The following is a 26,944-nucleotide window of genomic DNA, read 5'->3' as shown; positions in this document are numbered from 1 at the left end:
ATCAATCCAATAAGAGTGATTTTAAACTTAATCTATGTGATTAACTCGTGGTTTCTCCATTGTCAGGTGATTAACTCGTGGTTTCTCCATTGTCAGATATTTTAATATCCTTGATGTCAGCCGATTACATGTAGAAACTAGTCATATGTCACATACAACCCCCCCCCCCCCCCAAACAATATATCCGTTAAGTTGTCTGCGATATCACTTCGGTGGAAGCGTAAGTTAAATAAAGCTATTTCACACACACATATCTGATAAATCGCACATGGTTATAACACAATAACTGAAAACTAAAGTAGAAATCTCTCGAGATGCTTGAAATTATGAGAGATGTAAACGTGACAATTTTCACATGAGTAATGCCAGAGAAAAGATTATATTCTGATGGCATATTCTCTGGTTTATGATAATATTTTGAAATGGCTTTGTTTATGTTTATAAATAAAGAAATAAACAAGCTAAGAAATGTCGCCAAATATATGGATTGGAATAGTGCAAGAGAGAGAGAGATGGGGTTTAACATCCACTCGACACAAATTAGGTCATTTCGGGACCAACATGTGGTTCAATTTTATTTCTTTAGAAGTGGGAGGAAACCGGGGGAGCAGGAGAAAACCCACGAGGTTGGACAGGTGACCTTACTCCTTGTCAAGTACAACCGGGGATTCGAATCCCCACCAGTTGACTCGAAGACAGACCTTATGATACAGCGGACATGCACTAATCATTCGGCCATCCAACCCCCGGAATAGTGTAAGAAGTTAATTGTTTTAGACGATAGCGCGTGCCAGAGTCAAGTGCAATTATTTAGCAGATGATGTCACTCCCTAGGCATCGTGGAGGGACGGTTACTGCCAAAAAACTATCAGGATGTCATTTTTATTTATCTTCATCCGTATATAAGTCAAAACAGAGTTGACAGCAAGCTTTCATTCTATCATATTACAACACATAATTTTGTTGGAATATTACTGACATAAATTTGAATATCGTACAGGAATTATATCTTACCATGACGTAAGCTTATGGTATCCCATGAGATGCGTACGCAGCTTCACTTCATTAGTGCGCTAAGCTTCGGACATGCTAGACGTGTCCTTCTTCCTCTACAGTTTTTAGAACTTCAATAAGTCCTAAAAACTTGATTCTCCCCATTTGCTATATTTCGTAATCGAAATAGCATTTTAACTTGGAATATAATTATTCCTTGGGAGTTTTTTACACGTTGATAAATAATAAAACGTCGTATTTAATAATTTTCTCGTACACGAGATTTTGCAAAATGGCGGAATCGGCAAATTCTATCGCCGCTGCAGATGGGGATTTCAACTTCGCTGAGACAGTCTTCGACAAGAATAGAACCCCTAAAGATGATTCAAATAAAAGGAAAAGGCCAGCAAATAAAGTTAAACCGGCCAAAAGCAAACCTGAACAATTTCAAAAAGGCAAAGGTGTTGAACCGATTGTAGTCGACGATACTGAAGAAACCGGTTTGCCGTCGCCATCGGGGAAAAAATCTAGTCTTCCCAGTTTGGAAAAAGAAGACGATGGGCATGGGATATCGTTAACATTTTTTAGAAATGAAATGGACAAATTTCGTTACGAATTAAAAAATTTAATTGGCGAAGCCGTAAGCGGCGCAGCTGGTCAATCCCTCGGAGGCACAAGCGACCAAAACCTTAAACAACATGGCCGTCGAAGAACTCATTCTTATTCCGACGAAACTGATGACGATTCTTCTGTCTTGACTCAAAATCGTTTTAAAATACCCAAATTATCGGATAACAAGGACAGTGGTGACGTCGCTGTCGAAGAACAGGTCGACGAACTTTTCCAAGAAGACCAAAGTCGCAATAAGAATTCTTTGGCCGACGAGGACCACGAATTTGAAGACAGTCTCGAGACTGATTATGCCATAACTGACGATGTCGGGAAGGATATCAATCCTAAAATAGCTAGTATCATAAACAATATGTTTGCTACTATTATGCCTACTGAGAATTTGTCACGTATTTTGGATAAATATTCTGAAAGACCTGGTAATCTCAACATCTGGTTACCTGCTGTAAACAAAGAAGTGTGGAATAGACTGCAACCTAGTTCCAGGTCTCAAGATTTAAAGCTACAAAAATTTAGCAACAAGCTCGTTAGATGCAGTTATACATTAGCCACGCTAGCCGATGATTTAATGAATTTGAGAAAATCATGCCCTGCAGATAAACAATCAGATTTTAAAGGGGCTATAAAGAAAGTTTTGGACACGGTGGCTATCATGAGTGCTACTTCTCAGGATTATAGTCAGCAAAGGCGGTCGGCTCTGAGAAACGATAATTTTGACTTGGCTGGGCAGGTGTGTGCTGCCTCTAATAACATTGATGTTGGTGGTTCACCGAAGTTATTGTTTGGAGATGACTTGCCAAGGAAAATTAAAGAATACAAGGAAGCTAACTTGATTTCAACACGAAGATCATCTAATTATTCCTCAAATTACAAGTTCCAACATACCTCGAACCAAGCCCGTTCATACAAAGGCAGTTCCCAATACTCAGATAAAGGGAAATCTTTTTTAGGACATCGCAAGACCTACCAAAAGGGAGGCGGGTCCAAGTCCAGTTACCAGAAATCCTGGAAGTACGACAAGAAGAAATAAATCTTCAAAATTCGGATGAGAGCTTGGTAAGTAGTATCCTAAAATCTACGGATTGGGATCAATTTATGGGGCTATGTAATGCCCTTTTGCCTGTATTGCGAAAAAATTTCAAGGCTGGTAATTTGAGAAATAACCTTGTATTTTGGAACACCTTGTCTTCGGACAAATTCATATTAAATACAATTTGGGGTGCTGAACTTGAACTTTCAAAGTTGCCCGAACAATTCTATGTTCCTTCTCAATATAAATTTGGTGAAAATAAAAATTTTCATATCTCTCTGGCATTAAATAAATTGCTGGACAAAAATATTGTTGAGAAATCAGAACATGAGCCTACCGAATTTATTTAAAATATCTTTACCCGACTCAAAAAAGATGGCTCTTTAAGAATTATATTGGATCTTAAAGAGTTGAATGAGCATGTGGTATATCATCATTTTAAAATGGATTTACTGCAGCACGCTATTGACTTGATAACTCCAGGTTGTTATTTAGCTTCAATCGATTGGAGTGAAGCTTACTTTTCAGTCCCTGTTAGACGTTCTGACAGGAAGTACTTGAAGTTTATGTGGGAAGGAATTCTATACCAATTTACTTGTTTACCTATGGGTTTAAGTTCAGCACCCCAAATTTTTACAAAACTAACCAAAGTGTTGTTTTCGGAACTACGGAAATTGGGACACATGAGTACGTCTTTTATTGATGACTCACTTTTGGTTGGAGACAATTCAGCGGATTGTCGAGCAAATGTTTTGGACACTGTGAAATTTTCTCTGCAATCAGGTTTTACAATTAATCCAGAAAAATCTATTTTTGAACCAACACAAAGAATTGTGTATTTGGGATTTATTTTAGATTCTCTTGATATGACAATTAGGCTTACTCCAGAGAAAGCTAATAAAATTAAATGTGCATGCGAAATTGCATTGTCTTCAGATAAGATAACAATTCGATATTTAGCTGAGGTTGTGGGCCTCATGGTTTCTGCTTTTCCTGGAGTAAGGCTTGCACAGTTATATTATCGTAGATGTGATAATTTTAAAACATCTGCACTGAAAATTCATAAAGGAAAATTTGACGAATTGATTGAAATTCCTGATGAATGCAAGAAGGATTTAAGCTGGTGGATCCAACATATTGAAAGCGAGTATAAATCTCTTAGTTCTTGTAAACCTTCCATCATCCTTCAGTCAGATGCCTCCAAAAAAGGATGGGGGGGCGTATTGATTGGTGGGGGTGCATCTGGAGGTCTGTGGTCAGATATTGAAAAGAATAAACACATAAACGAGTTAGAAATATTAGCTGCAAAGTTTGCTTTGATGACGTTCTGTCAAAATATGACAGATTCTCACATTCAGTTGCAGATTGACAACACAACTGCTGTCGCTTATGTTAATGCTCAAGGTGGTAAAGTAGCTCCATACAATATGATAATTCATGAAATGTTCGATTGGACAATAAAGAAAAATATAACTTTAACGGCTACCTACATTCCTGGGGTATTGAACGTGGAGGCTGATTTCCAAAGTAGGACCTCTCACGACAATTCTGAGTGGCGGTTGGATCCACTTGTTTTCAGGAAGATCAGTGAATTCTGGGGTGTTCCTGGTATAGATTTGTTTGCATCTAGGATCAATTCACAGTTGCCTGTGTATTTTTCATTCAAGCCTGATCCTAAAGCAAAAGCTGTGGATGCTTTTTCTGTCTCCTGGGAAAATTATGATTTCTATGCTTTTCCCCCCTTTTGTTTGATAGGGAAAATTTTGAAGAAAATTGAGCAGGACAAAGCACAAGGAATTCTTGTTCTACCTTGGTGGCCCACTCAACACTGGTTCTCCAAATTGCTTCGCTTATTAATAGATTTTCCTTTTGTTTTGCCTAGAACAGAAGACATATTAACTCATCCACACAGAGAGGTAACAGAACTACCCAGAATGAAGCTGTTGGCAGTGTTAGTGTCGGGAGTGCCTACACATCATATTCACTTTCTTCAGAAGCTAAGAAAATCCTGTCAAGTTCTTGGAGAGACTCCACCAAAAAGCAATACCAGTGTTATATCAAACAGTGGTTTACATACTGTGCTGAAAGGAGTTGTGATCCCTTTTCGCCAGCTGTAGAATTTGTGATCAAGTTTTTAACCTTTTTGTTTAATAAAGGCCTACGGTATAGTGCCATTAATACAGCTCGTTCTGCGTTATCAACTGTTGTGTTTATAGATAATAAACCGGCGGGAACTGCACCAATTGTTATCAGATTCCTAAAAGGAGTATTTAATTTATGACCTTCGATGCCGAGGAACCAGGTGTCGTGGGACATTAATTTAGTTTTGAATTATATAAAGAAAATTTCTCCAGTGAAGAAAATTTCTACCAAAATGTTGACTTTTAAGTTGTTAGCCTTAATTGCTATTTTATCGAGCCAAAGGATTCAGAGTTTTCAGTTGTTAGATATAAGGAACATTACTGTCACTAAATCCGCTCTGAGAATAAGATTTGGTGATTTATTAAAACAATCAAGACCAAGTTTTCAACAAAAAGAGCTGGTTTTGAAAGGATTTCCTCCAGATAGGAGATTGTGCATTTTAACTGTTTACAATGAATATATTGCTAGAACTGAAACTTTAAGGGGAGATAATTCAAGCCTGTTTTTAGGTTTGGTTAAACCCTATTTACCTGTTTCAAAAGACACTATCGCTAGATGGATCAAGACAGTGTTAATGTTTTCTGGTGTGGACACTAAGATATTTGTTCCGTACAGTATTCGTTCAGCTGCTAGCAGTGCAGCATGTAGGGCTAAAGTACCTATAAACACTAGTTTAAGTACTGGTGGTTGGTCAAAAGAGACTACTTTTAGTAAATTTTACAATAAACCAATCCAAAAGGAAGGTGTGTTCAGTGATAAACTTCTCCATGCTAATAAACTTAATGTGTAGAAGTGAGAAAAATGTGAATGTTTTGTTGATTATTCTCAATAAAATTTTGTAATGTTTTAACCTGTTCATGGTCACAACTTTAAATATCTCATGGGATACCATAAGCTTACGTCATGGTAAGATATAATTTAAAAATTAAACGAGACTTACTTGTAAGGAGAAGTTTGATTGTAATTATATCTTGCCATGACGAGCTTAGGGATCACATGCCCTCCCTTGTTGGAGTAATTTAGTTTTTGTGCTTCCTATCCCTCCCATGGTTAACTGGTTTTACGTTTCTTGTAACCATTCACACTTTGAAGAATGAAGTGAAGCTGCGTACGCATCTCATGTGATCCCTAAGCTCGTCATGGCAAGATATAATTACAATCAAACTTCTCCTTACAAGTAAGTCTCGTTTAATTTTTAAATTAAATATGAAAAATAAGGTACAAATTTGAATATTTTTTGTGACATTTGATTTTTAATTGTGGTCTGAATATGCCTGCTTAAATAACAATAATAGTTATGCCCCTTTATTTTCGGTAAAAATGTCTCACAAGAAATGTTTTAAAATCGCAACTCTGGTAACAACAAGTAATTATCAGAAAACCAGTAGAATTTGTTTGGCTTCTCATCCTGCCCCATGCTAACGTTTAGTGAGAGAGACAGAGAGAAATGGGGTTTAACGTCCACTCAACACAGACTAGGTCATTTTATTTCAATAATTCGCTTGCACGTAGGGGTCTTCAGCAGTGGGAGGAAACCGGAGAACCCGGAGAAAACCCACAAGGTTGGACAGGCAACCCTACTCGTCACATACAACCGGGTGTTCGAAACCACGCCAGTTGACTCAATGACAGGCCTTATGATACAGCACGCACGTGCTAACCATTTGGCCATCCAACAGCCCCTAACGTTTCGTATACAAAACATTTAATATCATGGATTTAGCTGTTCATGTTATCAAAAATCATTGAAAATCAATATACTTGTACATCTCAAGACCTTAACAGCTGTGTATCAATCCACGGTCAATCGAATGATTACTTTGGCTTGAAGAGTATCCGCAAGATTTTTTTAAGTAATCAAGGACCATAACTATGGCAGTAATTATCGGAAATCCTTGAAAATATACAGGTGTCTTCCTCTCATGAACGTCGACACGGATATTAACTTTAGCCTCTAGAACTTTTACAATATTCTTCAAAGAGGTCAAGGGCCACAATTCCGGGAGTAGTTATCGGAAATCATTGAAAATCAAAAGAATTCTTCATTTCATGACCTTTAAAGGGCCAATCCCGATAATATTTTGGAGAATAAAACTGCTTAATTTTGTGTTAAAATCCCTAAAAATCCTCTACCCAAGGGCCGAGCAATTAACTAAATATTTGTGATACGTTTTCTAGCAAGTTAATCCTGCAAGTCTTTGTCTCGAAATGGAGACCGGTGTCCCAAGCTGTATTATGCGGTGTCTAGATAAAACCAGATTTTTATCTTAGAAAAATAATGTGTAGGTGAAATTTACCTTTCGTTATCAAGTACAGCACATGGGTCATGCACCATATAGACCTCTAAAGGAACGGGAATCTATTATCAGATCACCCAACGCAAAAACTGACCCGAAATCTTAAAAGGGTTATGTGTCCGCCGGATAAGCATTTTTGACGTTCACGTCCAAAAAACTCAATATCTTGAGCTGAAATTTTGAGACGCGGTAAATATACCATTCCTCTATATTTTTGCGCTTAAATTTCATATGTACTCAGACTTTTATTTTTGAGACTGTTCAAATTGGGATAGTCCCTTTAAACAATGTGTCAGATATTAAATTAGACTAGAGCTTCTATAAGATTTTTCAAAGGGGTCAATGGCCATAACTCTGGCAGAAATGATCAGAAATTGTTGAAAATCAATAGGCTTCTTCGTCTCATGACCTTAAACACTGTGCATAAACTTAAAGTCAATCAGATATTACCTTTAGCTTCTAAAGCAGTGATTCTCAACCAGTGTGCCGCAAGATCTTCCTAAGTGTGTCGCGAAATTTTGAACGGCACACTAAGAAAATGCGAAAAAAACACTTGTATAACTTATTATAACGTGACAAACGTTTTTATGTGAGTTATATAGAAGTTTTACTATTCTGTGAATTATGACTATGAGTAGGCCTGTCAAACTGTTTCAACAAGGCCGCCATTGATGGAACTGATGTTAACATTTCATATTTGTACCTGAGATATTTGTACCAGAGATCTTATTCATTTCTCCTATGAGCTAGTGCCTAGTTAGGTCAATATGCACCGTATGAGTATAATATTATTATTAGAATAGATCTTAAATTATTTAACTATTTATAATGCAGATATTATCGGTCAACAATTGAATTGTCAATTATTTAATAATTATTTAATAGTAGATCTAATAGGCCTAGATCGGATGATTTCAACATGAATAGATCTTCTTTCTGTATTAAAACTGTTGACCATAATTCTCTGAAAGACTCTGAAATATCCTTTAACGCCTCTATTTTTAAGTTTATTAAATCAGATGAATTGCGTGGTAATTGTGATTCCGATGCTCTGTCGAGTAGGCCTGAAGTAGACCCACCGTTATCAACAATTCTTGTCAACTCTATCTATACAATATATGACTATACTGAATATTCCACATCTATTGTTATTCAGTTCCACTGTGTGAACTCATATAAAAATTTACTCTCAACGTGTGCCAGTTCTCAAGTACTGTTTAAAAATAATGAAGATACCGGTAGGGGAAAAGGCATTATTTACAAGTCATCATCATGTTCATATTCCACGAAAGCAACAGTTACCTTCTACAACCAGTACAATAAGCTACACATTCAAGTAAGGGGCAGTTCAACATGGGTTGATACTAATATTTTTCAAATTCAACCGTACTGTAAACTTAATAATACCAATAATATTTGTGCTCTTAGTGATAGCCTACCTTCCGTATTGTCTCTTTCAAATGTGCAACAACTTGTTACAAGTACACAATTAAAGGGAAACAACTCTAATTTGCACAACATTCCTCAAGCGCCAATTACGAATCTAGTCGCAAGAAATGAAAAATTGTTATCAAATATACATGTACTTGAACAAAACAATTACAACACCCTTTCCGCAATTATTAATCAGATTACAGAACTATCGGATAAAGTTAATTTTCTTATATCAGCCCAAAATAAACTTCTTATATATTCATCTTCAGCAAAATTTATTTGTAATAAATCAACTAGTACCTGTAATTCAGCTATAGATAGAGTGGTTCAGAGACTCCAATATTTGTCCTCATAAAAACTGACCCACTTATCTGTCTGATTGGCTCTTCGAAAAAGTTTCTGAAGTGAGCAAAGTTTAGTCCCGCGCACGTGGTTTCGGCTGTAGCAGCAAATATACGTCACACGAGGTATTTTACAAACATGTATTGGTATATAATGCCGAGTAAAAAATACACTCATTAAGCACTTCGACTTTTGTGTTAATATAGCGAATGTGAGCAAAAATACGCAGAACTATTTGAGACTGGAAAATAACCGAAACAAAATTTGTATTTGTAGTCTTTATTTTCCAGACACTTTTCGGTAACTTGGTGTAAATCATTTTCATAATTATAGTATCTTATTTAATTATTGTGTAGACTTTAATTATTGTGTAGACTTAAGTCTTGGTCGATGGACTTAGTTGTTTTTTCTAAGATGGTGTCCAGCGGTGAATTGCTATCCAGCATTGGATTAGACAAATACCCCTATGATTTGAGCACTGTAACCAAACTACCCATGGGAAAAATCACAAATAGGCTTATACTAGGCATTGTTAATAAATTCTCGACAACTACGGAGCATCGGTCTATCATAACTGCTTTACATGACAAACACATTCAAAATAGACTGGTCAGAATGAAGACAAAGACTAGGAAGCTGGTTAAAGGTAAGTTTAAGTCCCAAAAATCTACAAAAGCACACAACGATTTTCTTGACACCCCATTTTTCCAGGGATAGCGGACAAGACTCCATCGGCAGTTACTAGTGAAATTAATTTCAAAAATAGAGAAACTCGAATACGGTTACTGATTTAGGACTCGCAAAAATAAATAATATTTCGAGCGCTCGAGATATTAAGTCGAGAGCTCGAGAATGTTAAGTCAAGCGCTCAAGAAAGTGAAGTCGAGTCCTTGAGATAATTAAGTCGAGCGCTCGAATTAATGTAACCGAACACGTCTCAACCGATGTTTTAAGCTGTATAATTTTGTGCATAATTTGATGATAAACTTGCAGAATAAAGATATTCATTTGTTCGTTTTTACAGCCATCCAAAGCTGCAGCAACCTCAGGATTGTAGTTCTGGGTTCAGTCCCTGGTGTGAGCGTACGTGACTTGATGATACAGATGATAACAAAGCAGCAGTTATATCGGCATGTTAGGCTGTCGCGGGACTAAAATCTCATTACACTCCATGTCAGTAAATGCAACCATATCACACGAGAGACATTGTCCTAATTTTGAATTTGTTGTTAATATATTATTTAATTTCCACTGTAGCTATATAAACAGTTAATATTAAGACATTTGAAGACGTGGGTGTATTGTTAAAACAACTAAGCGTTTGCGCACAGATGTCAAATTCAATCGTCTCATGGAATGTATTCTGTTACTTTGCATAAGGGACATAACTAGTATTGTCACTAAGAGTTAACTGCCTTGATAATGGAAGCCGGGAAGATTTTGAAGCATTTATAACAAATTTCTAAATGGTTATATCCTCAAAAATCAAATGTGGTCAGACGACCATTGCTGATGAATAACATTTTTATGGCAAGTCTTATTATATAATGTTAAAACAATCCCAATATAGTGTCTGTTTGTTGTAAAAAAATTTGAGCATGAACCACACTACTATAGGTAAGTGGAACTATTCTCTTCCATTCTAAATTATAACATTGAGAGAAATATTAAACAAAAATTAACAAATATATGGCGTTGTTGCTAGGTGATTTTTTTTTTTAGAACATAACGATATCTTTAACTTGCTTTTCCTCAAACAACCTCAAACGGATATAGCTCAGTCAATTTTATAGTTTAATATTAGTTATTTTTTTAAATAAAGCAACCAAACTGCAGTCGCCTTGACACCAAAATATTTCCAATATGAACCCTGAAAAAACTTGTGCATGCTTTTACATGTATAAATAGAATTGTTGATCAAGAAGGCGTTACTTGATTGCTGACCATGTGCTGTGCACGGACACTTCGTGAAACAGTAAGACGCGAAGTCTGAAATGGTCGGGTTGATGTTTGAATTATCAGGAATCGGGGTTATAATATGGTGCAAATTTGAAGTTACCAATAATAATGTAAATATATATTCACACGATTGTTCAGTGCTCAGAATTTCAGCTTGTATGTATGCATTGGTATGTGTATGAAATTCATTATTTCTGTTATCTACAATCATATTATCTGTTTCAATAAATTTAGTGAAAAAAGATGATGGTTTTTTAACCATTAGTAGTGATTCCAAATTCAATCAATACAGATAAAATCCCACCTGCCCCAAAACGTGCCAATCCGCATGTAACGAGAATAACTATAAATTGTAAATCAACTAATAATACACATTGTACCGTATTCTACTTAGGGCAACCATTGTAAGTTCGTTTGTTACTGGAGTTTTACTTCCACCGGGAACGGGTACAAATAGTGTGACGAATCAAACTTTTCCATTGAGCATTTAAATGCATATTGAAATATGAAGGTGTCTATAAGTCGATTTATCACCCAATAATACATTCTACAGTAGATATCGCTTGTGTGATATATTTCATAATCCATAGGAGATAACGCTTTACATGAATTTGATTGGTCAGTTGAAAAGGAACTACTTTTTTTATTTTCAAAGAACAGTTTATTTCTTATTAAAAGTAACTTTTTGATTTATTAAAAATGAACTATTGTTATTCAATTGACCTTGATGGAAACACTGGGTCAATATAAAGGACTTTGCAATGGTTGAATTGCTGTCAAAAAATGATGTATTACTACGACGTAATGTAATCAGGTTCAGTAAAAGTGAAATCTACAGCAAAGAATTATATTTATTTGTGCATGTAAGAAGGGATTTTTTGTTACTTTATCAACTTGTGTTAATATTTTTTGATATCAAAAAAGACTGGTAGGAGATTCTCAAAATCGCTGACAAATAATCCTGTCGTGCACTGCCATCAATTATTGTTTTAAAAAATTTCCCCCGATTCGAGAATATTAATAAATAATTAATCGTTTATTCAGGGAAAGTCACAATTTAACCAATACTAATCACTTATTTGTAAAACTCACCAGAAATTTATATAGTTAACGATTTCACGCTCTACTGGTGTTGGGTCTAGTTACTGACGTAGATCAAAGATAACTGGCGGTTTCACTCAGATAGTGAACGGGCAGCTCCAATAGTGACGCGTTGTTTCTCCCGCACAAGCCTGACTAGTGATATTCATCAATATAGCTGACTTTATATTATTCATTGATTTAGATTTTAATATTTTGATTTAAAACCTCCTAAAATGATTGCCTTAAGCAAGAATGATCTTGACTGTACTATTATAATCTTTGGGGTGCCAATAGGCTTATTAAGAGAAACCACGAAATAAAGATTTATACAGTTAACAATGCAGTCAGATCAGTGCCAATCAAGTGTCAACGTTTTTAATTTTATTTACGGCTTATAGCTTATTAACTAATTTTATATGTTATGTAAAACTTTTACCCAATGAAATTTATATATTAATTTAACTTCTTTCATTTGATTCGTTTCAATATCTTTTTATCCCTAATTTTATCTTTGATTTGTTGAAATGATTGTCCTTTTGTCTGTATGCAAATTAGTTTGTTTAAAAGAACCCTACACAGACAGAAGAGAGGCATAAAATTATACAGGGAGATCAGATGAGATAGGAGATAGGGTTAATGTACAGTGACCACCTTCACCAGAATACTTCTCCACGAATGAGCTATATACACCCCCAATCCTAGCTAATCCATATGTATGAAATATTACATACGTATCACCTGGGTGCATTTTCAAACCAAGAATAGCCCCGAAACCTTGGTGATAATATTCTTACACAGAAGCCAGTTAGTAAAAGCTCAGTCAGAGATCGTTTCTACACACTATGCACCCAACAGTGATATACATATCTTTGTTACCTACCCCCTGCAAAAATCTTGTCGTAAGTCCAATTTACCCACCTCATTTTAATGTGTTTTTTTACAGCTAGCTTACGCACTTATGCACTAACTTATAAATATATTATATTTGACCCGTTTGCTGATAATTTATTGTAATTATTTAGTGTTTTTTGTTTTCAATACTGGTATGTTTAATTATTTGACCAAGAAAGGTCTTCCCGTAGGACATTTAAATGTTTGTCATTTTATAAACAAAACAGTGGAACTCAAATTCCTTCTGGAGATGAAGACTTTGATATTTTTGGTTTCACTGAAACACATTTATCCCACTCTGTAAATGATGGTTCTATTATTATATGTAAGAGAATCTATAAGTTGTAAAAGAAGAACTGATTTGGAGCGCGATACGCTTGAAGTCATTTGAATTGAAATTACTATAAAAAAGATATCTCCTATTTTAATATGTTGTTTATACAGAAATCCGGCATCTACTGCTAAATGGCAATATGAATTTAAATTAATGATTGATTCGGCGTGGAATCAAGGAAGTGAACTTATCATTTTTGGTGACATAAATATCGATCTGTTAAGACAGCAAAAATTCTTATTGGACGGATTCACTCAATTTTTACAATTTAACTCAAATCATTTCTTCACCAACTCGTGTTACAAATTCAACTTCTACGTTAATTTACCATGCCCCAACCATATCATTGAAACTAAAGTGCCATGTTATTCTATATCAGACCACTTCCTAACTTGTTTTACATGGTCCAAAAGAGGAGTAAAGATCCCCAAAACAAAACATATATATGTTTCATACAGATCCCTTCGAAATTTTGTTGAAGATAATTACATACTTGACCTAAGCTTAATTAACTTTGAAAATATGTATCTGATAAGTAACCCTACAGATGCTCTTCAAATTTGGTATGAATGTAGTAGTTATTAGCACACTTTCCGAGGTGTATCGGTGAATATCAGGACAGTTTTGGTCGAGGGGCCCAGCCGAGGCGGCTCCCGACCAAAACTGTCCTGATATTCACCGATACACCGAGGAAAGGTGCTAATAAGTTACTTACATCACATTTCTATCGAGTATTGTGAAGCAAAATGTGAAAAATAGTATTTATTATCGAGTCATTTCAACCGAAAAGTGACAAATACTTTCTGTTCTTTCATTATTTATCCCTTTCTGAGCCTCACGTTACATTTCATGGTAGAATGATTTCGCAGTTGAGAGACGACCTGAGTAGTATTCACACGTGCGTCTTGCTATGATACTCTGAGCGTAAAACAATCACGTGTTTGTTTAGACCACATCGTCAAAACAATGTCTATGGCGTAGAGGACTGCGATATTATTAAATGTAGTGTAAAGGAAATGCGAAACGTGGGTCATTCCTGGTGAAAGTATGCATCGGCGGATGGTTCTTCCGTTGAAATTTATTTGTAATAAAGTTTATGACTTTCTAGGCGTTTTTTTTTCATCCTGCTTATTTTCAATGCCTGTGAAGTGTCCAGCAAGAGAACTGCGCCTTCTATCATCACAATTAATTAAAATAATTATTCAATATTCTAATTTATATATTTTGCATATTAATATAAATCAAACCAAATTATGAAATAGATGCCAATTGGTATGTATAATAATTGATTTTTGTAATATGTTGTTATGTTAATTTAATGTCATTGTATATGTTTTTGAACTGCCATGTAGTTCCCCCCATTTTGTGTTGTTACTATGATTTTGACTAGTTGTTTCATGTACATTGGTTAGAGCCTCGTTATCATTGTGATCTGGGTCGGAGTAAACGTCCGCTACTTATTGCTTGATAGATATCTAAAACGGTATAAAAGTATCCGTGTATCAGAAATGATCAGTACTCTTTCTGTACATTTCTGATACACGGATACTTTTAAGCATGTATTGCAATTAAACAGGACAGTTTTATCAAAGGTTGCCAGTGGCAACGAGTAGAAGTGGGATGTAATAGTAACTCAACACCATGCTCCTATCAGAACTAGACCTGTTAAGTCTGCTGGCATGTTTTATTATAAAGTATACCAGTGGGTATCTAACAAATGTAATGGTTTTATTAGAAAAGAGAAAAAGAGTTTTTAAATATTTTTCTTATCTTCAAAATCAGCATATATTGAACATATAAAATACTTAATACCAGCTTTATTGATGTATTTTTTTTTATTAAAATAAGTTTCAAATATTTTAATGAATTACATCATTTAAGACAGACATTTTTCCCATCATTTTTCATCAAAATTTTAGAATACATTGAAATAACATTTGTCTTAAAATTTTTAATTTATTTTTGTATAATTATAATGGCAAGTGTGTCTTCTTTAAAACAGACTTAAAAATATACTGATGAGAAAAATAACAAGTTCCGAAAATTGAATTGTTCAAACCCCATGGTGAAAATTTGACTAGTCTGTCCATCCACTACATCATTAAAGTGGTCTTACTTTCATTTTGTAAACTTTGTATTTATGTCACGTGGAAATAAATTTGTCCCTTTGTGGAATGGCTGTTTATGTTTTAGTATATGACATTTAAAAAAAGCAGGAAAATGGTTTGGAAAATCAAATTTCATGCTTATATATTGCTAACGTTTCGTCCAATTGATGTCTGTCCAGTTTTAGCGAAACGTTAGCATTATTTTAATGTTTCTTTTCGGCTTCATATTATGTGATAGAATTTGAATAACCGCTGCAAACGAAGCGTGAGTGTAGTCTCTATCTTCCACACAGGATACGGATAATTTGACACGGGTAGTTGATTGATTATGCCATTTTTACAGTTGTCTGTCCGAAAATGTTAACATTAGCACTCTTGATACGTTAGCACCACTAATTCGCCTTTCACGGCGTTATTTACTGAAAATGTATCACTTTCTTTACGGCCCTTTAGAAAAGAAAACCGGCTTTCCGATTCCCGATGCATAAACATGGCGGTCGGCATTCTCGCCTTATTCACTCATCAGAATGACTTTGACTCCCGCAAAAAAGTGCTAACGTGTCAATTGTAACGTTAGCACGCGCTTTAAAATACTTTTTGTCTGATTTTAAATTCAAAACTCGGTAAAGGGTAGAAATACTATACAATTTATTAATACCTTTCATTGCGGACTATTTTTATTTTTAGATAAAAACAATAATTCAAGTAATACAGTTATTTATAAAATGTCCACGTCTGTCCTTATGTAACGTTAGCAACAGTTGCATGTCCGATAAATGTTTAAATTTTAGGTTATTAAAATATATGATGATATTTTATTATATTAATCTTAAATTCTTAATATTATGTTTTACTTAGCATGTAAAAAATCTGAGTAACTACTTACATCAACACAATAAATAGAAATTTTCTTCAAACTTTAGTGCTAATGTTACAAATCTGCCAGAATGTCTGTCCACATGTAACATTAGCAATGCAATTAATTTTTAAATTAAAAATTAATTTGTAAATCATATCCCATGAAACTTCAGATTTAGATAATGTATTATTACATTAAACTTTTGAAGAAAATTATTAATATATATAAGCAACAGTTAATATCTGAACGAAAAATAAATGTGCCATGCGTCTGTCCAATTCAAAAGAGACATTTTATATTTACTAAAATGGTCATCTTTACTGTTTTATGACCCAAAAATAATGCCATCTTCATTCATTTAACATAATTCAATGTATATTCTACCTATAGAGATTGCTATTTATATGAATTTTAATGTGCATTGTTTGCATTTGATATAATTTCATCTAGAGTGATACGATTCAAAAAATTTCAATATGTTGGGTATAATGTTCAATAAAAATTATTTTGCGAAAAATTATCTTTTTTAAAATATATTTTGGAAAAATATGTATCAATCTTCCCGGAGACAGGGATTTTGTAAGAGGAATTGGAATTTCATAATTCAGATGGGATTGGGAACCTATGGTACACTTTAAAAAAACCATGCCCAATGCTGCACGTGAATATTGGGTTTTTCATGTGCATCTCGTGCAATTTTTTTTTGTGCACACAGGCCGATATTTTTTGAATTTGGGAGCATTGTGTGAAACAATAGTTCATAGTATTGCATAATATTATACATACAAAACCACCTAGTAATAAAATATTTGGGAAAAAAAGTGATCCGTTTTCCATGGCGCTCAGTATATTAAGAATGCGATTGTGTGAGAACCATGCAGGGACCGGCAAATGGTTGGTGACCGATTTTCAACATTTTTTTTATGTATGATGGGTAACCTCTCGAAAACACCACTGCCATAATTTTAGATCAATCGAACCATTTTTAGAGTGTAGAAAAAAAAAAATGAAATTTTAAGACCGAAAAAAGCCAAAGATAGGTTGCCAGGCAACAAAACATACGCCCACAGCAGCTAAATCTTCCGAGCAGTCGACAAGGGTTGTCGCATACTTATTCTTTTGTAGGTAATTCGGAGAAATTAATAAACAATTTCATACAGATGACATAATTTTCGTCGTTTGAGGGTTCACAAGGTTCTAAAAACTAAAACAAGGGCCGAAACTCTGGAAGTGTTCATTTCCATGTGGGCGTATAAAAATGCATATAAATTTCAGAAAGATTGGATGATAACTTTTGGAGTAAGAGCGTTCACAAGGTTTAATAAAGTGAAACAAGGGCCATAACTCTAGATGTAATACACAGAAATTGCTGAAATTCAATAGGCTTCTTCGTTTCACTAATTTAAATAATGCATATAAATTTCAGAAAGATAGGATGGTAACTTGGCATTAGAGTGTTCACAAGGTTCAACAAAGTGAAACAAGGGCCATAACACTAGACGTAATAAATGGAAATTATTGAAATTAAATAGGCTCCTTCATCTCACTAATGTAAACACCGATATCAATTTTAAAACAATTGGATGATAACTTTTGGCGTTAGAGCGTTCACAGAGTTCAATAAAGTGAAACAAGGGCCATAACTCTAGACATAATAAACGGAATTAGAAATTCAATAGGCTTCTTCTTTTCGCTAATTTAAATATGCGTATAAATTTCACAAAGATTGGGTGCTAACTTATGGCGTTAACCGCGTTCACAAGGTGCAGTCAAGTGAAACAAGGGTCATAACTCTAGATGTAGTAAACAGAAATTGCTGAAATTCAATAGGCTTTAAATAATGCATATAAATTTCAGAAAGATCGGATGATAACTTCAATAAAGTGAAACAAGGGCCATAACTCTAGACATAATAAACAGAAATTGTTGATATTCAATAGGCTTCTTCGTTTCACTAACTTAAATATTGCATATAAATTTCACAAAGATCGTATGTTAACTTTTGGCATTAGAGCGTTCACAAGGTTCAACAAAGTGAAACAGGGGCCATAACTCTAGACGTAAAAAAACACAGAAATTATTGAAATTAAATAGGCTTCTTCATCTCACTAATGTAAACAACATATATCAATTTTAAAACAATTGGATGATAACTTTTGGCGTTAGAGCGTTCAAAAGAAATTGTGGACGATGGACGGACATCCACATTTCAATTTGGGCGTATAAAAAAAAATCATCTTTTTTAGGCCATTTTTCAATTATGGGGTACAACTAACCTACGGCAAGTAGATTAATAAAACTTTATAGGGTAGCAGATATGGTTATTGAGTATACATTCTGAAAGTTTGATCGACTTTCATTGAGGGTTTTTTGATATAGGGACTTATTGCTGCAAGGTACCAAAATAGCTCAATTTAGGTATGTCATTTTATTCTATATATATATATCTCACCCACTGTGGGTATAAGAATTTTTTTGAAATGCTGACTGAAAAGGCAATGATTTATAGTATTAAGATGAAGAAAAAAAATGGGTGGCACTCGAACCGTTTAATAGTAAATAATCTCTATTTTTGTCAAAAAATGACGAAAAAAAACCCCTGCTTTATTTACACAGGGCACTGGGTACCAAATTAACATGGGTTACAGTTCCATTAAGAACAAGCCATAATAAAAATAGAAACTAGAACTGCGATGCAGTAATGACGGGTTTCACCGGTGCCACATTACCCTTGAACTTATGTCACTTCCGGTGCCAGTTACCCAGCAATATTAATTTCATTTATACATTTGTTACCATGTGTAACATATGTCAGAAAAGTGATATTTACAAAATTTGTTACTAACTTACCGCTAAGTTAGCTGACTTTTTAATGGGAAATTTCTCGACAAGGGAAGATGCTAGAAACAATTTTTGGACATCTATATGATCAGATTGATCCAATCTATATGTCCATTGGAATCAAATATCATAATGTTAAACGAATGATAAATATAACTCACTTCAAAACAATTTGAAGGCTAATAATACATTTTTTACCAAAATAACATTACTTCCGGTGATAATAAAATTTTTACATTAATTCTATGAAAATATAAATGGCATAAGGCCTCACATGGTGAAAATTTTATGATAATCGAATAATAATTGACACTTTTATAGACCAAAACCTATATCTCTGCAACCGAACAAATTAGAAACCATTTTGTGATATCTGTATGGTCGTATGAGTTTTTGCCCAAATGTCGTCATTTTCAGTGACAGTGAAAATGTTAAATTGGATTGACCTAGTCAAAGGTGGCATGAGGCATCACATGGTAACAAAAATTGAAAATCGAACGATAATTGACTCTTTTACATGCAAAATAACGTAAAAAGTGACACATGCAAAATTGCCTATTTCTTTGCAACTGTGCATATTACAATCTAATTTTGACATACATTGTCCTCGTATGGATTGATGCTACAAAATTATGAAAGTTGCGTAGAAATAATTTAAAATATGAAGACGATGAATGGGTTGTAAATAGCTGATTTTTACTCCTTTTTTCAACCTTAAATCGAAATGGCGCAACTAAAAAACTGACATTAAAAAAACCCCCAAAAAACTAAGCCCGACATATTTTGCGCCTGTAGTAGGAGCAGTCATCTTCATTGGTAAGATTTGTAGAAATTAAGATTTTTCCTTAGGAAAAGACCTCCCGACCCGTCAAAATTTAAATTTTAGGCAAGATTACGTCACTTCCGGTGCCGACAAAACTTTATAGGTAGAAACAAGTTGAGAATTTGCACCAAGGAGTATATGAGCTTTTGTTTTATACAAATCAGGCAATAAATAATTAATTTAGAACCCATAAACTGTAATAAAAATGCGAAAAGTCTTAAAAAGTGATCGCTTAACAATGAAAGGTGCCGTGTTCAATTTTCGATCCCTTTGTTCTGCTACTCCTGAAATTTAGAACTGGTTTTATATATAACACTACTGATAGGCCTCTCTGTAGAAGAAGTTCCCAAAAACTATTATGTTGACTTTTCGAGAAATAAACCTCTAAAAATGCTCCAAATTGTAAAACTACAACGTTTTCGATTTTCGATCTCATTTTTCGGCTACCCCTGACATTTCAAAAAATGATACAGTGGTTTCACACAACAGACTACCCATTTAAAAAAATCGTTGGGGGCGTTTCCGAGAAACATGCGTCTAAAGTTGCTCGAAATCGCAAAATACCTTACTTTTCAAAGTCATATAACTTTTTTAGTTTTTGATAGAAACTTGTCGCTGAAGTACCATCGGATAGACAATTCAATTGGCTATTAAACGATATAAAACTTCAACTAAACGTCAAGAACACAATTGATACATCGCATTTTCCGCACAGGCACCCACTTTTCACAATTTTGTCAAAGTTTGGATACCATTCTTGACTACTTCCGGTGATTAGAGGATTTTCATTTATAGTTCATGGACTGGTTTGGTTCTTCAACTTCATATTCCTGAAGTTTCAGAAAAATCGTTGGAGCCGTTTTAAAAAAATAAGAACTCTACGATTTGACCAAAATGGGAAAAAAAGTGAAAAATCAAAGTCAACATTTCAGAACAAAACTTATATTGTTGGATTCGGATTGATGTCAGCTATCCAAAAATATAACTGAAATTTAAAAATTCCCAAAAATAAAATTTTCCATTTTTCACCAAAAAAATTAGAGCGACAAAGTTTCTAATTTCCACAGTTTAGAACTGCTATCTGCTCAGAAATGTCTCCAGCTATCCAAAAATGTAAATATCTGAAGAATCCATTGAGAATTAAGAGAATAATGGCCGATTTTCAATTTTCGTGCACGTTAAAGATTTGACGCATTTCCGCTATGCGCACAAATTTCGTTTTACATTTAAGCACTAACTACCACCCACTTTCACAAGAGAAAATCAAACTTCAGACCTCTATCTCTTATAGTTGCTGAGAAATAGGCAAAACGGAAAAAAAAAAAAAAAAATATTAATAATAATTTTAGTAAAAACAATAGTCTTTCAGACGAAAGTCTGAAAGCCTAACAAGCCAACAGTGAGGCTGATGTCCCCCGCCGAAATCCCCAAATAAATAGATGACACATATTAATTAATCGCACATCTATTTTTTTCCAAAGTATCAAGCAATCAAGCAATCAAATTGATTATCAACTATACACTAAGTTTCATCACTCTCTATCAGATAGAATCAAAGTTATCTTGTCCCAAAGCAGGAAATTGCTTATCTCTGCTTAGATTTAGATCGATATGCTCATCATCGAACTTAGTCAAGGTATTGATGTAATGAAACTATACACCAAGTTCCATCACTCTCACTTAATTGGAACTAAAGTTATCGTGTCCCAAAGCATCAACCAATCAAATTGCTTATCTTTGCTTACCCTAAGCAGAAAATGCTTATCTTCACACTTATCTTCAGCTCGAAATGTTAATCATTGAACTCAGTCAAGACATTCACCTAATGAACATCTACATTAAGTTTAAACATTCTACCTCAATTAAAAGCAGAGTTGTTATGTTCCAAAGTCTTGACCAATCAAATTGCTTATCGCTCCTTAGCCTAAGCAGAAAATTCTCACCATCGAACATAGTCAAGGTAATGATATAATGAATCTATATTCGGGGTTTCATCACTCTCACTTCATTATAACCAAAGATATCATGCCCCAAGCATCAGTCAATCAGATTGCTGATCTCTGCTTACCGTAAGCATACCATGTTCATCATCGAACTCCATCAAGGCATTCACCTAATGAAAGCCTACACTAAGTTTGAACATTCTACATCAATTAGAATGAGAGTTATTGTGTTCCAACGTCTCGACCAATCAAATTGCTTAGCAGAAAATGCTCATTATCGAACACAGTCAAGGTATTGATGTAATGAAACTATACACCAAGTTTCATCACTCTCACTTAATAAGAACTAAAGTTATCGTGTCCCAAAGCATCAACCAACCAAATTGCTTATCTCTGCTTACCCTGAGCAGAAAATGCTCATCTTCAAAGCCATCAAGGTATTGACCTAATAAACACCTACACCAAGTTTGAACATTCTAGCTCAATTAGAAGGATGGTTATTGTGTTCCAAAGTCTCGGCCAATCAAATTGCTTATCGCTCTGCTTTCCCTGAGCAAAAAATGCTCATCATCGAACTTAGTCAAGGTATTGATGTAATGAAACTATACACCAAGTTTCATCTCTCTCACTCCATTAGAACTAAAGTTATCGTGTCCCAAAGCATCAACCAATCAAATTGCTTATCTCTGCTTACCCTAAGCCGAAAATGCTCATCTTCGAACTCCATCAAGGCATTGACCTAATAAACACCTACACCAAGTTTGAACATTCTAGCTCAATTAGAAGGAGAGTTATTGTGTCCCAAAAAATTTGACGTACAGACAGACAAACAGACAGACGGACGAACCCATTTTAATAGTTCCCTGCTTTCTTCGAAAGGCGGGGGACAATCAAAGTAGGAGAGTTATTGTTTTCCAAAGTCTCGACCAATCAAATTGCGTATCGCTCTGCTTACCCTGAGCAGAAAATGCTCATTATCAAACTTAGTCAAGGTATTACTGTAATGAAACTATACACCAAGTTTCATCAATCTCACTTAATTAGAACTAAAGTTATCGTGTCCCAAAGCATCAACCAATCAAATTGCTTATCTCTGCTTACCCTAAGCTGAAAATGCTCATCTTCGAACTCCATCAAGGCATTGACCTAATCAACACATACACCAAGTTTGAACATTCTAGCTCAATTAGGAAGAGAGTTATCGTGCCCCAAAGTATCAACCAATCAAATTGCTTATCTCTGCTTACCCTAAGCGGAAAATGCTCATCTTCGAACTCCATCAAGGCATTGACCTAATAAACACATACACCAAGTTTGAACATTCTAGCTCAATTAAAAGTTATCGTGTCCCAAAGCATCAACCAACCAAATTGCTTATCTCTGCTTACCCTAAGCGGAAAATGCTCATCTTCGAACTCCATCAAGGCATTGACCTAATCAACACATACACCAAGTTTGAACATTCTAGCCCAATTAGGAAGAGAGTTATCGTGTCCCAAAGCATCAACCAATCAAATTGCTTATCTCTGCTTACCCTAAGCGGAAAATGCTCATCTTCGAACTCCATCAAGGCATTGACCTAATAAACACATACACCAAGTTTGAACATTCTAGCTCAATTAGGAAGAGAGTTATTGTGTCCCAAAAAGTGTGACGGACAGACAGACGGACAGACAGAAGGACAGACAGAAGGACAGACAGACAGACAGACAGACGGACGAACCCATTTTAATAGTCCCCTGCTTTCTTCGAAAGGCGGGGGACAACAAATAAATATAAATGCATAATATACTTTCATCAAATAATTCACGTTTAAAAAATGTTCCATTATCAAAACTACAAATACTTATTATCAAGTATTTCAAATTAAAAGAAATATCACTTTACTTTTCTATCTACTAACTGTCTAATAAGTATCTAATCATGAAAACTGAGCTCACAATTACACAGTTAAAATTTTTAAATCATGAAGTTTAAAAAAACTTAATTTACTGTAAATGCCAAAAGAGCTATTCCTGGGGCCGGTTGCTCAAAACTAAGTTATTTTAACGATCGTTAAACTCTAACAGATCGTTATCTTGGTAACTTGTCGTTTGTTAACGGTCCGTTAAATTTCTGTTGCTGGAAAGTCAATTTCATTATCCGTTAGCTAACGGATTCATTAAAGTTAATCCAAGAGAATACTGTTTGTTCATTGGCTGAATTTTAAATTTTTGAATTCAATGTACATGTATAACAACTTCATAGAAGTTAGTATTAACAAGAAACTGAAGACAGCGAGACAACTAACTGTGCAGTCTGTTCACAAAACTTGATTAAAGACAAAAAGATAACTAGAATTGCGCGCAATGCTGAAGGCTTTCACGGTCGCAAAGGCGTCACATGATCGCCAGATATATGACCCAAGACTATCCCCACCACTCCCCCCCCCCCCCCAAAAAAAACACACTCTAGCATAACTCAGATATTGACCCCTAAACATGCTCCAAAATACGCGGTTTTCAATTTTCGATCTCTTTTTTCGGCTACCCATGAACATTAGAAAAATTGTACAAGGGTTTCACACAAGACACTACCCAGTAGAATCTCGATTGAGCAAGTTTGAAAAAAATCATTGGCGGATTTTCCGAGAAACATGGGTTTAAACTTGACCGAAATCGTAAATAACCTTACTTTTCAAAGTCCCATAAATTTTTTAGTTGGCAATAAAATCTTGTTGCTATAGCGAGAGAGAAATGGGATTTAACGTCCACTCGACACAAACTAGGTCATTTCGGGACTAACATATGGTTTAATTTTATTTACATAATTCACTTGCGCGTAGGGGTCTTTAGCAGTGGGAGGAAACCGGAGGACCCAGAGAAAACCCACGAGGTTGAACAGGCGACCCTACTCCTTGCCACGTGCAACCGGGGATTCGAAACCACGCCAGTCGACTCAATGACAGACTTTATGATACAGCGCGCGCACGCTAACCATTCAGCCATCCAACCCCCCTTGTTGCTATAGCACCACCTCGTAGATAATTCGCGTGGCTATCATACGACATAATACTTTAAGTACTCGGTAAACAACCAATTGATACATCGCATTTGGCGCACAGGCACCCATTTTTCAGAATTTTGTCAAATTTTGAATACCTTTCTTGACCACTTCCGGTGATTAGAGGATTTTCATTTATAGTTCATGGGCTGGTTTGGTCCCTAGGCTTCAGAGTCTCGACGTTTCAGAAATATTGTAGGTGTCGTTAAATTAAACAACGGATAACTCCTACCTCTTAAAATGATTTATATAATTAGTAAATAATTATTATTATCTAATGATTGTTGTTTTGTGACATATATAGTGTAACCAATATATACATTGTACTTTTATAATCAATATGATACTGTGCATTAGTCGTGTTTCTGTTCTTATGATTTGAATTTCTTCAATATTTGTAAATCGCCAGTAGGAATAAATGTCTCTTATATAGATACGTTATGCTGGCTGTAAATTACACGGTAGGTTAGCCTTTGGGACTGATTGTAAATCGCCAGTAGGAATAAATATTTCTTATATAGATACATTATGCTGGCTGGAATGTGCAGGGTAGGCTATAGCCTTTGGGACTGCGCTGTATCATACGGTCTGTCATTGAGTCAACTGGCTGGGTTTCGATTCCCAGTTTGAACGTGACAATGAGTATGTCGCCTGTCCAACCTCATGGGTTTTCTCCGGGTCCTCCGGTTTCCTCCAACTGCTAAAGACCCCTACGCGTAATCGAATTATTGAAATAAAAAAAATAAACCAAATGTTGGTCCCAAAATGATCTTTAAACATGCTCGTACAGCGGCGCTAGTCTTCGTTTATACAGAATTCCAACCGCCAAGAGATCTTTTACGGTCACACCAATGTGTACACGGGACTTCGGAATCGCGTTCATGTCAGCTACTTAAATATGTAACTGGTTCAAAAATTGATTGAATATTCAATGAAATATCGCCAATTTTCTGGTTTCGTGCACGTTAAAAATTTAACATTAATTACAGATAGAGTCCATGCTCAAACAACGTCATGCCTTTTATCACAGGCGCAATATTCGATACCACTGTACGATACTACGATCAACTATTTCTGTTACAGGGTCACTAAACCCATATTTTGGAAAGAAGAAAACACTCATAGTTGAAATAATTTCAGTTCATATATCATCACTGATAAAAGCACTCTTGCATAGACTCTATACGTTGACAAAACGTACAGATTGTATCCCCCATTTATGTTTCGCTTAACAATGAAAGGTGCCGTGTTCAATTTTCGATCCCTTTGTTCTGCTACTCTTGAAATTTGGGACTATTGTACAATCGTTTTATGTATAACACTACCGATAGGCCTCTCTGTAGAAGAAGTTCCAAAAAAGAATTATGTTGACTTTTCGAGAAATAGGCCTCTAAAAATGCTCCAAATCGTAAAAATACGACGTTTTTGATTTTCGATCTCTTTTTTCGGCTACCCCTGACATTTCAAAAAATGATACAGTGGTTTCACAAAACAGAGTACCCATTAGCCTCTCGATTGAGAAAGTTTTTAAAAAATCGTTGGGAGACTTTCTGAGAAACATGTGTCCAAAGTTGCTCGAAATCGTAAAAAACGTTACTTTTCAAAGTCAAATAACTTTTTAAATTTTTGATAGAAACATGCCGCTTTAGTATCATCCGATAGACAATTCAATTGGCTATTAAACGATATAAAACTTTAACTAATCGACAAGAAAACAATTGATACATCGCATTTTCCGCACAGGCACCCATTTTTCACAATTTTGTCAAAGTTTGGATACCTTTCTTGACTACTTCCGGTGATTAGAGGATTTTCATTTATAGTTCATGGACTGGTTTGGTCCTTCGACTTCATATATCTGAAGTTTCAGAAAAATCGTTGGAGCCGTTTTAAAAAAATAAGAACTCTACGATTTGACCAAAATGCGAAAAAAAGTGAAAAATCAAATTCAACATTTCAGAACAAAACTTATATTGTTGGAATCGGATTGATGTCAGCTATCCAAAAATATAACTGAAATTCCAAAATTCTAAAAAAATAAAATTTTTAGAAAATTTTGAAAATTTTCCATTTTTCACCAAAAAAATGAGAGAGACAAAGTTTCTAATTTCCACAGTTTTGAACTGCTATCTGCTCAGAAATGTCTCTAGCTATCCAAAAATGTACATATTTGAAGAATCGATTGAGAATTAA

The 26,944-nt window shown here is 34.9% G+C and overlaps 1 protein-coding gene across 3 annotated transcripts in view; it reads right to left on the bottom strand.

The window, feature by feature from the left end:
• LOC126828399 (dnaJ homolog subfamily C member 2) overlaps positions 1-26,944 on the bottom strand; it is a 218,479-nt gene that overhangs the window by 45,752 nt on the left and 145,783 nt on the right. The gene's annotated exons all lie outside the window — the stretch shown is intronic.

This window comes from Patella vulgata, chromosome 7 (genome assembly GCF_932274485.2).
Source record: "Patella vulgata chromosome 7, xgPatVulg1.2, whole genome shotgun sequence".
Classification (NCBI taxonomy): domain Eukaryota; kingdom Metazoa; phylum Mollusca; class Gastropoda; family Patellidae; genus Patella; species Patella vulgata.
This window is presented reverse-complemented; position numbering and strand designations above follow the sequence as displayed.